Below are 10,170 nucleotides of genomic sequence, written 5' to 3' on the forward strand. Positions count from 1 at the left end.
TCCCCCTCTTCAAAGGGGGAGACACCCTGGACCCAAACTGTTACAGACCTATATCCATCCTGCCCTGCCTATCTAAGGTCTTCGAAAGCCAAGTCAACAAACAGGTCACTGACCATCTCGAATCCCACCGTACCTTCTCCGCTGTGCAATCTGGTTTCCGAGCCAGTCATGGGTGCACCTCAGCCACACTCAAGGTACTAAACGACATCATAACCGCCATCGATAAAAGACAGTACTGTGCAGCCGTCTTCATCGACCTCGCCAAGGCTTTCGACTCTGTCAATCACCATATTCTTATCGGCAGACTCAGTAGCCTCGGTTTTTCGGATGACTGCCTTGCCTGGTTCACCAATTACTTTGCAGACAGAGTTCAGTGTGTCAAATCGGAGGGCATGCTGTCCGGTCCTCTGGCAGTCTCTATGGGGGTGCCACAGGGTTCAATTCTCGGGCCGACTCTTTTCTCTGTGTATATCAATGATGTTGCTCTTGCTGCGGGCGATTCCCTGATCCACCTCTACGCAGACGACACCATTCTATATACTTTCGGCCCGTCTTTGGACACTGTGCTATCTAACCTCCAAACAAGCTTCAATGCCATACAACACTCCTTCCGTGGCCTCCAACTGCTCTTAAACGCTAGTAAAACCAAATGCATGCTTTTCAACCGGTCGCTGCCTGCACCTGCATGCCCGACTAGCATCACCACCCTGGATGGTTCCGACCTAGAATATGTGGACGTCTATAAGTACCTAGGTGTCTGGCTAGACTGCAAACTCTCCTTCCAGACTCATATCAAACATCTCCAATCGAAAATCAAATCAAGAGTCGGCTTTCTATTCCGCAACAAAGCCTCCTTCACTCAAGCCGCCAAGCTTACCCTAGTAAAACTGACTATCCTACCGATCCTCGACTTCGGCGATGTCATCTACAAAATGGCTTCCAACACTCTACTCAGCAAACTGGATGCAGTCTATCACAGTGCCATCCGTTTTGTCACTAAAGCACCTTATACTACCCACCACTGCGACTTGTATGCTCTAGTCGGCTGGCCCTCGCTACATATTCGTCGCCAGACCCACTGGCTCCAGGTCATCTACAAGTCTATGCTAGGTAAAGCTCCGCCTTATCTCAGCTCACTGGTCACGATGGCAACACCCATCCGTAGCACGCGCTCCAGCAGGTGTATCTCACTGATCATCCCTAAAGCCAACACCTCATTTGGCCGCCTTTCGTTCCAGTACTCTGCTGCCTGTGACTGGAACGAATTGCAAAAATCGCTGAAGTTGGAGACTTTCATCTCCCTCACCAACTTCAAACATCAGCTATCTGAGCAGCTAACCGATCGCTGCAGCTGTACATAGTCTATTGGTAAATAGCCCACCCTTTTCACCTACCTCATCCCCGTACTGTTTTTATTTATTTACTTTTCTGCTCTTCTGCACACCAATATCTCTACCTGTACATGACCATCTGATCTTTTATCACTCCAGTGTTAATCTGCAAAATTGTAATTATTTGCCTACCTCCTCATGCCTTTTGCACACATTGTATATAGACCCCCCCTTCGTTTTCTACTGTGTTATTGACTTGTTAATTGTTTACTCCATGTGTAACTCTTTGTTGTATGCTCACACTGCTATGCTTTATCTTGGCCAGGTCGCAGTTGCAAATGAGAACTTGTTCTCAACTAGCCTACCTGGTTAAATAAAGGTGAAATAAAAAAATTAAAAAAAAAAGGCGAGGTCAGTACAGGTGCATCAAAGCTGGGACCGAGAGACTGAAAAACAGCTTCTATCTCAAGGCCATCAGACTGTTAAACAGCCACCACTAACATTGAGTGGCTACTGCCAACACACTGTCAATGCCACTGACTCTACTCCAGCCACTTTAATCATGGGAATTGATGGGAAATGATGTAAATATATCACTAGCCACTTTAAACAATGCTACCTTATATAATGTTACTTACCCTACATTATTCATCTCATATGCATACGTAGATACTGTACTCTATATCATCGACTGCATCCTTATGTAATACATGTATCACTAGCCACTTTAACTATGCCACTTGGTTTACATACTCATCTCATATGTATATACTGTACTCGATATCATCTACTGTATCTTGCCTATGCTGCTCTGTACCATCACTCATTCATATATCTTTATGTACATATTCTTTATCCCCTTACACTGTGTATAAGACAGTAGTTTTTTTTGGAATTGTTAGTTAGATCACTTGTTCGTTATTACTGCATTGTCGGAACTAGAAGCACAAGCATTTCGCTACACTCGCATTAACATCTGCTAACCATGTGTATGTGACAAATAAATTTGATTTGATTTGATTTGATTTGATCTCTACCATCCCTACCATCCCTACCATCTCTACCATCTCTACCATCCCTACCATCCTTACCATCTCTACCATCCCTACCATCCCTGCCCTGATTGGAGTAAACTAACAGACAACAATACTTCTACTGTTACTTACAGTTATTTTGATCAAATATGGCAACTAGGATATTAGTGGAGAAAGTGTGAAAAATAGAACAGTAATTAAAGTGCTTTGATGTTGTGCCACATGGACTAGCAACACAGTGGATTAGAGTGATTTGAGGTATTAAAGCTGGAGATGAAACATGGTCTGTGTCCCAAATGGCACCTTATTCCCTATATAATGTATTATTTGTTGGTCAAAAGTAGTGCAATATAAAGGAAATAGGGGGTCATTTGGAACGCACAGGGATACGAAGAACAGTACACTCCGTCCGTACGTCAATAACAGTCAATTGTATTCACTCAGTAGTACAGAATGAAACGTCATGTTCTTGAAATGCAGGAAAGGTTTGTTATTCATATAACATTGATAACATGATCACTTCTCAATCACTGTTGGGTACAGTAACTAAATGTGTGATTGTTGTGTGGGGCAAATATAATTGTTCATTCATAACAGTCAACCATATGAAAATATGAAAACATGTAAATCATACCATCTGTGCTTGACCCACGGGAGAACGACTGCCCCCTCTCATTGAAGCCATGGAAGTTCAAGGCAGAAAACAGGATCTCCCATTATAGTGAATGGACAAATGTCAATCTTCATGGTCAATCTTTGTGTAAATAAAATAAAAATCTATGACAATTATGGTACTAATAATGGCTTCTATTACACCATATGTATGTCCTTAAACCGATTATTTTAAAATCACACACATAAGAAGTTATAAGGAAAATGTTGTAGCTAATGGCAGCCTGCAGTATCCCGGTCATCCTTCAACTTAAATTACTCAATGAGAGAGGCATCACTAAACTTGTCTGCAACGTCCCTTCTTGGAGCATCTCAAACTGTGCATGTTATGTCTCCATTAATACCCATCTTAACCGACTTCATTTGGCTTCAGTTTGCCATTGAGTCTTCATAAAGGAAAGAATTGCGTCACATGATCGATGGCTTAGTCCATTATATACAGTCATTGGCATAACTCCAAGGAAACGCTTTATTCCGAAGACATTTATAAACATATTCATACTTGCAGACACAAGTGAATTCCTGCACAAACAAACTCGTTTTTTCCCTTTAAATCATATACAGTAAAGTGTACAAAGGATCAATTGTCAAGGAGCCCAATTTGGTTTGGTAATTTTGCTTTTTCAAAAGAGGGTTACAGGTACAAAAACAAACTAAAAGCATACAAAGATAACCCCGAGCGATTCCCACCTCAGTCCCCATCAGATATGTGAGTGAAGCAGAGTTGGAGCTGAGCGTACCCAATTTGACTGTAGCGTGGAGTGAGGCTGGAGCTTTGGCCTTCTCACCCGCTCCAAGTTTGATCCAGTAGCATTCCAGTAGCGCTCACTTCAGGAGCTGAGGGCAAACCCGGCCCAGCATGCATTTGTAGTCTACTTGTATGCTGCTATAGCCCCTTGCCTTAGTTACTGTCATAGAGTTTGCTTAATATTTTCATAAAGAAATGAATAAAACACACAGGTGCTAAATCAAGGTGACTTCCAAGATGAGGACCAAGAGCAAAAGGGGGCATGCAATGATTTAGTGTCCACAACTAAAGAAGAGAGTAGACTAGAGTGCGATTGAGATTCCACAATGATTCTTTAGTTGTGGACACTAAATCATCATTGTGCAATCTCAATCGCACTCCACACTGCCCTTTCCCACCTGGATAAAAGGAACATATGTGAGAATGCTGTTCATTGACTAAAGCTCACCATTCAACACCATCGTGCCCACAAAGCTCATCACTAACCTAAGGACCCTGGGACTAAACACCCCCCTCTGCAACTGGATCCTGGACTCCCTGACTGGCCGCCCCAATATGATAAGGGCAACAACACATATGCCATGCTGATCCTCAATATGGGCCCCCCAGGAGTGCAAGCTTAGTCCACTCCTGTACTCCCTGTTCACCCATAACTGTGTGGGCAAGCACGACTCCAACACCATAATTTAGTTGGCTGACGACACAACAGTGGTAGGCCTGATCACCGACAACCACGAGACAGCCTATAGGGAGGTCAGAGACAGGGCAGAGTGGTGCCAGGATAACAAACACTCCCTCAATGTGAGCAGGACAAAGGAGCTGATCGTGGACTACAGGAAAAGGAGGGCTGAACACGCCCCCGTGCTTCTACACCTGGATTGTTTGCTGTTTGGGGTTTTAGGCTGGGTTTCTGTACATCAATTTGAGATATCAGCTGATGTTAGAAGGGCTATATAAATAAATTTGATTTGATTTGATTCGCATCAACGGGGCTGTCGTGGAGCCGGTCAAGAGTTGCATGTTCCTTGGTGTCCACATTGACAACAAACTATCATGGTCCAAACACACCAATCCAGTCATGAAGAGAGCACGACAACACCTTTTCCCCCTCAGGAGACTGAAAAGATTTGATATGTGTCCACAGATCCTCAAAAGGTTCTACAGGTGCACCATCGAGAGCATCCTGACCTGTTGCATCACCGCCTGGTATGGCAACTGCTCAGCATCCAACTGTAAGGCGCTGCAGAGTGTAGTGAGTACGGCCCAGTACATCACTGGGGCCAAGCTTCCTGCCATCCAGGACCTATATACCAGGCGGTGTCAGAGAAAGGCCCAAAAAATTGTCGAAGACTCCAGTCACCCAAATTGTAGACTGTTCACTCTGCTACTTCACGACAAGTCTAGGTCCAAAAGGCTCCTTAACAGCTTCTACCCCCAAGCCATAAGACTGCTGAATAATTAATCAAATGGCCACCTGTACTATTTACATTGACACTCTCCTTTGTTTTTTCACTGTTTATTACCTATTATCTATGCATAAAATCTGAAAAGACACGTATCCCAACAGCATGATACATGCACATGCTAAAAGAAACGAACAAGGTGGGTAGATAACTAAGTGTGTCATTGTAGCAAAGTATTTATAAACTAAATATCAGATCTCTTAAACGTTTTGTTCATTTTCATTCTATTATCTACACAATAGGTCATATTTGATTTTGGCCCAATAGGCCTGGCATATTCCCAGTTTCAAGGAGCTTTTGTTTTGATTAGGTTATTTTGCCTAAAAACCTTTAGAAAAATAAATACAAACTCTGCATCTCTGCATAGTCTGGCAAGAGTGGCCAAAAGGGTGTTTAGCATCCCCAGTGGCTCTGCAAATGTGGAGAGGATATTCTCCGCTGCGGGCCGGCTCTCCAGGCACCATCGCATGAGCCTGAAGCCACAGAGTGGCTAAACTCATGTTTATAAAAATGAATTCTAAAAATGAACTCAAAGGCACTGCTCCATGAGCGGGATTTCCAACCGCTCAACTCCCCTCACATGCTCTGGTCCCCATCCATCCACCCGCCCTCATCCTCTCTTCCCGGCTGGAAACCATGCTTCCCACCCCAACCCCCACCCGAAGAAAGCATGCCTCCAACCACTTCCCATCCCACCCAGTAACCGGGGTTGCTTATTGCACTCACCCCCAAAACTACCAGAGACCCCCCCCCCCTGTACCCCCCCTTCCCCATGGGCCTGAATGCAAAGAAAGTAACATTGGTTTGTATGTGTGGGGCATTAGCTGTGATTGTTCTTTACAGAATCAAGTATATTTGTCCAGGCCTCAATTGTTGCTTGACAATCATCATTCATTCTCGCTGGTGATAATTCTAATGTTATAACTTCTAATACCAGCAGCATACCACTGCTGGCTTTCTTCTGAAGCTAAACAGGGTTGGTCCTGGTCAGTTCCTGGATGGGAGACCAGATGCTGCTGGAAGTGGTGTTGGAGGGCCAGTAGGAGGCACTCTTTCCTCTGGTCTAAAAAAATATCCCAATGCCCCAGGACACTGCCCTGTGTCCTGACTCTCTGAGGTCATTAAAGATCCCATAGTACGTATCGTAAGAGTAGGGGTGTTAACCCCGGTGTCCTGGCTAAATTCCCAATCTGGCCCTCAAACCATCACGGTCACCTAATAATCCCCTGTTTACAATTGGCTCATTCATCCCTCTCCCCTGTATCTATTCCCCAGGTCGTTGCAGCAAATGAGAATGTGTTCTCAGTCAACTTACCTGGTAAAATAAAGGATCAATGAAAAAAAGTAAAATGGGAAAGAGTGAGGTGGTTGCCATCTTAGAGCCAACTATTTTTCACAGCAGTGCTGCCTACCAGCAGTAATCTTCTGGGATGGATTGAAAGACTCAAAGGACTATCATCGTTAAGTAACATAATAGATGGAAAGCATTGAATGTTGTAACCTTGCCCCAGAAGCATTTAACTGCAGGGAACTCCCACATCACATGAAGGAATGTTCCTACCTAATTTAGGTGACACAGTGAATAGTTGGGAGATGGGGCAAATTTAATTGTAAAATGTTTACTTGGTGTTAAATACAGCCTGTGAACAAATGTAAAATGTATAAATTGATGGTTCGGATTATGGGATGTGAAGGTCATATATTCTGTTCCAGTTAAAGGGTTGTTAAGATTCAATTAGATCTGTGGACCACACTGTTTTAATGACTAGCTCAAAATATGAGCTTTCCAAAAGTTGTCTATATATTATAAATAGTCTTTTTGGGAGATTATTTATTTATAAATCCCATCATTGGCTGTTTCGGTAGTTGGGTTTCCCAAGAGACACCATAGGCCAGCATAGCTGACTGAAATTATAAATATTATGGAAAAAGAAGTTGCTTGGTAATGTGTATGTATCTCTCACATTTTGGAATGTTCTCAAACCACTACATCGATAAGGGTACGGATTCCACATTTGGACCATTGTGGTAATGCAAAAGGGCATCCTCCAGATCGCAAGGAATTATTGAGGAATGTTGAAGTATGAGCATGCCATTTTGATTCCCAGTTACATTGGTTTTCAATTTTACGTCAAATAGAAATTGTGTGAACAATAACAGGACCAAAGCTTAGTTTAAATTGTTTATTTATCCCTATACTCAGCCAGGGGGCAGAAGACTCATGTCTAAACCAATTAAGGATGGGGATAAATGCTCAAGCCTGAAAATACAACATTTTACATTTTGAAACGGATAGTTCTCCTAAGTCTTCCTTGTTTGTAAATATATACATTTTATCCAGGATAGTTTACCTTGTCATATATCTTTTAAAGCCACACTATGAATTTTATCCCAATAGCCAGAAGAAGGAGCCGTGGGAAGCATTGAACTATATGAATTCAGTCGTGCCAATATATTCATTTTAACAGTAGATCTTCTGCTGGTTAAAGCAACTGGGATATTATTACATCTACTGAGGTCACATTGAATTGATTTGAGGATTCTGTTAGTTTCTGGTAATTGTTTTATCTAAAGAAGGAAATATATATAGTCCCAAATATTTTAAATAGGAAATGATTGTGATTCCATAGGTAGAGAGGGAGTCCTCCATCAGGGCCTTGAGAGACAGTTGGGCTGATTTGGTTAGATTCATTTGAATCGGATCGCCTTGTTTGTTGCTTCTAGTGACTCTGAACGAAGCAGAACAGATATCGCCTGTTATAACTACAGCTGAGGGATTGGCATATATTATTTGAACAATTGGAGCCAATTCCCATAGGTTCCAAAATAGACCATAGATATTACAATTCTATTCGATCAAATGCTTTTTCTGTATCAAGAGATAATACAGCCCAAATAGCTGTTGTTTCTGATTAAGCATCTAAGATATGTAATAGTCGACCGAGGTCGACAGAGATAAATAGTCGACAGAGATAAATAGTCGACAGAGATAAATAGTCGACAGAGATAAATAGTCGACAGAGATAAATAGTCGACAGAGATAAACACTTTTTAACAAACCCACTTTAGTCCGTGTGGATCAATTTGGGTAAATAAGTCTCGAGACGAGACAATAACATTTTGGAAAACAGCTTAATATCTGTGTTCATCAAAGATAGGGGGCGATAATGAGAACACTGGTGGCATCCTATCCTTTAAAAAAAAAAAAAGCTACATTTGTGCTGTGTCTCTCCTAAATGAACTCTTGTGAACACCTGTGTTAATAATTTCGAGCAATAGTGGACCTAATTGATTCCAAAATGTTAAATAGACCTCAGGAGGAATATTGTCCCCTCCAGGTGATTTTCCTTTATCATGCTATCCATTGCCCTTTTGAGTTCATTGAGAGAGATTTGGGCTCCCAAATGGCTTCCCCTGTTAAGAGAAGAAGAGTTCTTAATTATTTTAGAAAGGCTCTATTCAATCAGATCCGCTTTAAGCGACATCCACATAGCGGTTGTTTTTGATGGTGTCGGAGGTGGAACTGCATTTGAGCTGCCACATCCACAAGTGGCTCGTGGAATTATACCTAAAGCAAACATTCTCATTTTCTGCACAAAGAAATCCCATGCAGCCTTGTTTACAAGTTCAAACACTGAAATGTAATCTACACCTCGATTAGGATGATAGAAATCTTCCTTATTTAGCTGAATGATTTTTCAATTTGAACATAATAATTTTTATATAGCCTACAATTTCTGAACTTCTAACTCAAGTGGTGCAGGTGTGCTTCGTGACAAAGATCGCAAGAGCAGCTGCTCATTGATTTATGCAGGTGTCTGCTATCACCGGTTAAGGCTTGATCTGATTGAATCTAGTCCTTAGTCTGGTTTGGTGTAGATTTACAATCAAAAGTGTACAGTTATTTATAGAAGCAGTATTTGATTGATTAATTTGGGTTTTGATATTTCAGATTCAATAGTTGCTATATCAGCTAATTGATCATTACTGCGTAGTTTGTTGGTCAGGAAACAACTAGGACAATTACCATGGAAGTAATGGTTGGGTCTTACTCGAAGGATGGCTATTCTGCTCTCTGTCTTATCAATAAATAGAATGCTGTCTTAACTTTGGAAAGAGTAATACCTACCTGGTCTGAAAAGAGTGTTTGTTTAGAACGCTCTAACACAGTTAGCAACATTTCCAATTCTGATATCTTCATTCAACCCAGATGCAAATTCAGTTGCATTATTTTTAATAAAACCTTTGGTGGTATCCCATAGAATCTGGGTGTCATTAACCAAATTTATATTGATCATTATACATTTATTTAGTTAATTACAATTAGGATTGTGTTTCTTTCAGGCAAGCTCATATGTCGAATTTCTAGTTTCTTGATTGGAGAAAATAGAGGTACCTTCAGAAAGTATTCACACCCCTTGACTTTTTCCGCATTCTGTTTGTGTTACAGCCTGAATTTAAAATCGATTAAATGGAGATTGTGTCACTGGCCTACACACAATATCCCATAATGTCAAGGTGGAATTATGTTTTTAGATTATTTTTTTTTACAAATGAATTAAAAATGAAAAACTGAAATGTCTTGAGTCAATAAGTAGGATAAATATAACAACATAAATGCAAGCCTAAACAGTCAAATATCCTCATTATTATTAGCAATATAGTCAAAATAAACTTAAACATAGAAAAGCATGTTAAATAAGTGAATTGTGTCGAAGTCTATGGGACTGGCCATCTATCCTAAACAGTTTAGCCCATAGGAATGCAATGTGCTGTAGCCCCACAAGGAAGCAACCCCAGTCTGTAGGTCACTTCAATATATTGTCCATTGTTCATTAATTGGCGTGGAGTCATCATTGTCTAAATGTCCTGGAACATATTCAATAAGTCCAATGTTCAGCAATAATACTAATATTAATAAT

The sequence above is a fragment of the Oncorhynchus kisutch genome, linkage group LG13, assembly GCF_002021735.2.
Source record: "Oncorhynchus kisutch isolate 150728-3 linkage group LG13, Okis_V2, whole genome shotgun sequence".
In the NCBI taxonomy this organism is placed as follows: Eukaryota; Metazoa; Chordata; class Actinopteri; order Salmoniformes; family Salmonidae; genus Oncorhynchus; species Oncorhynchus kisutch.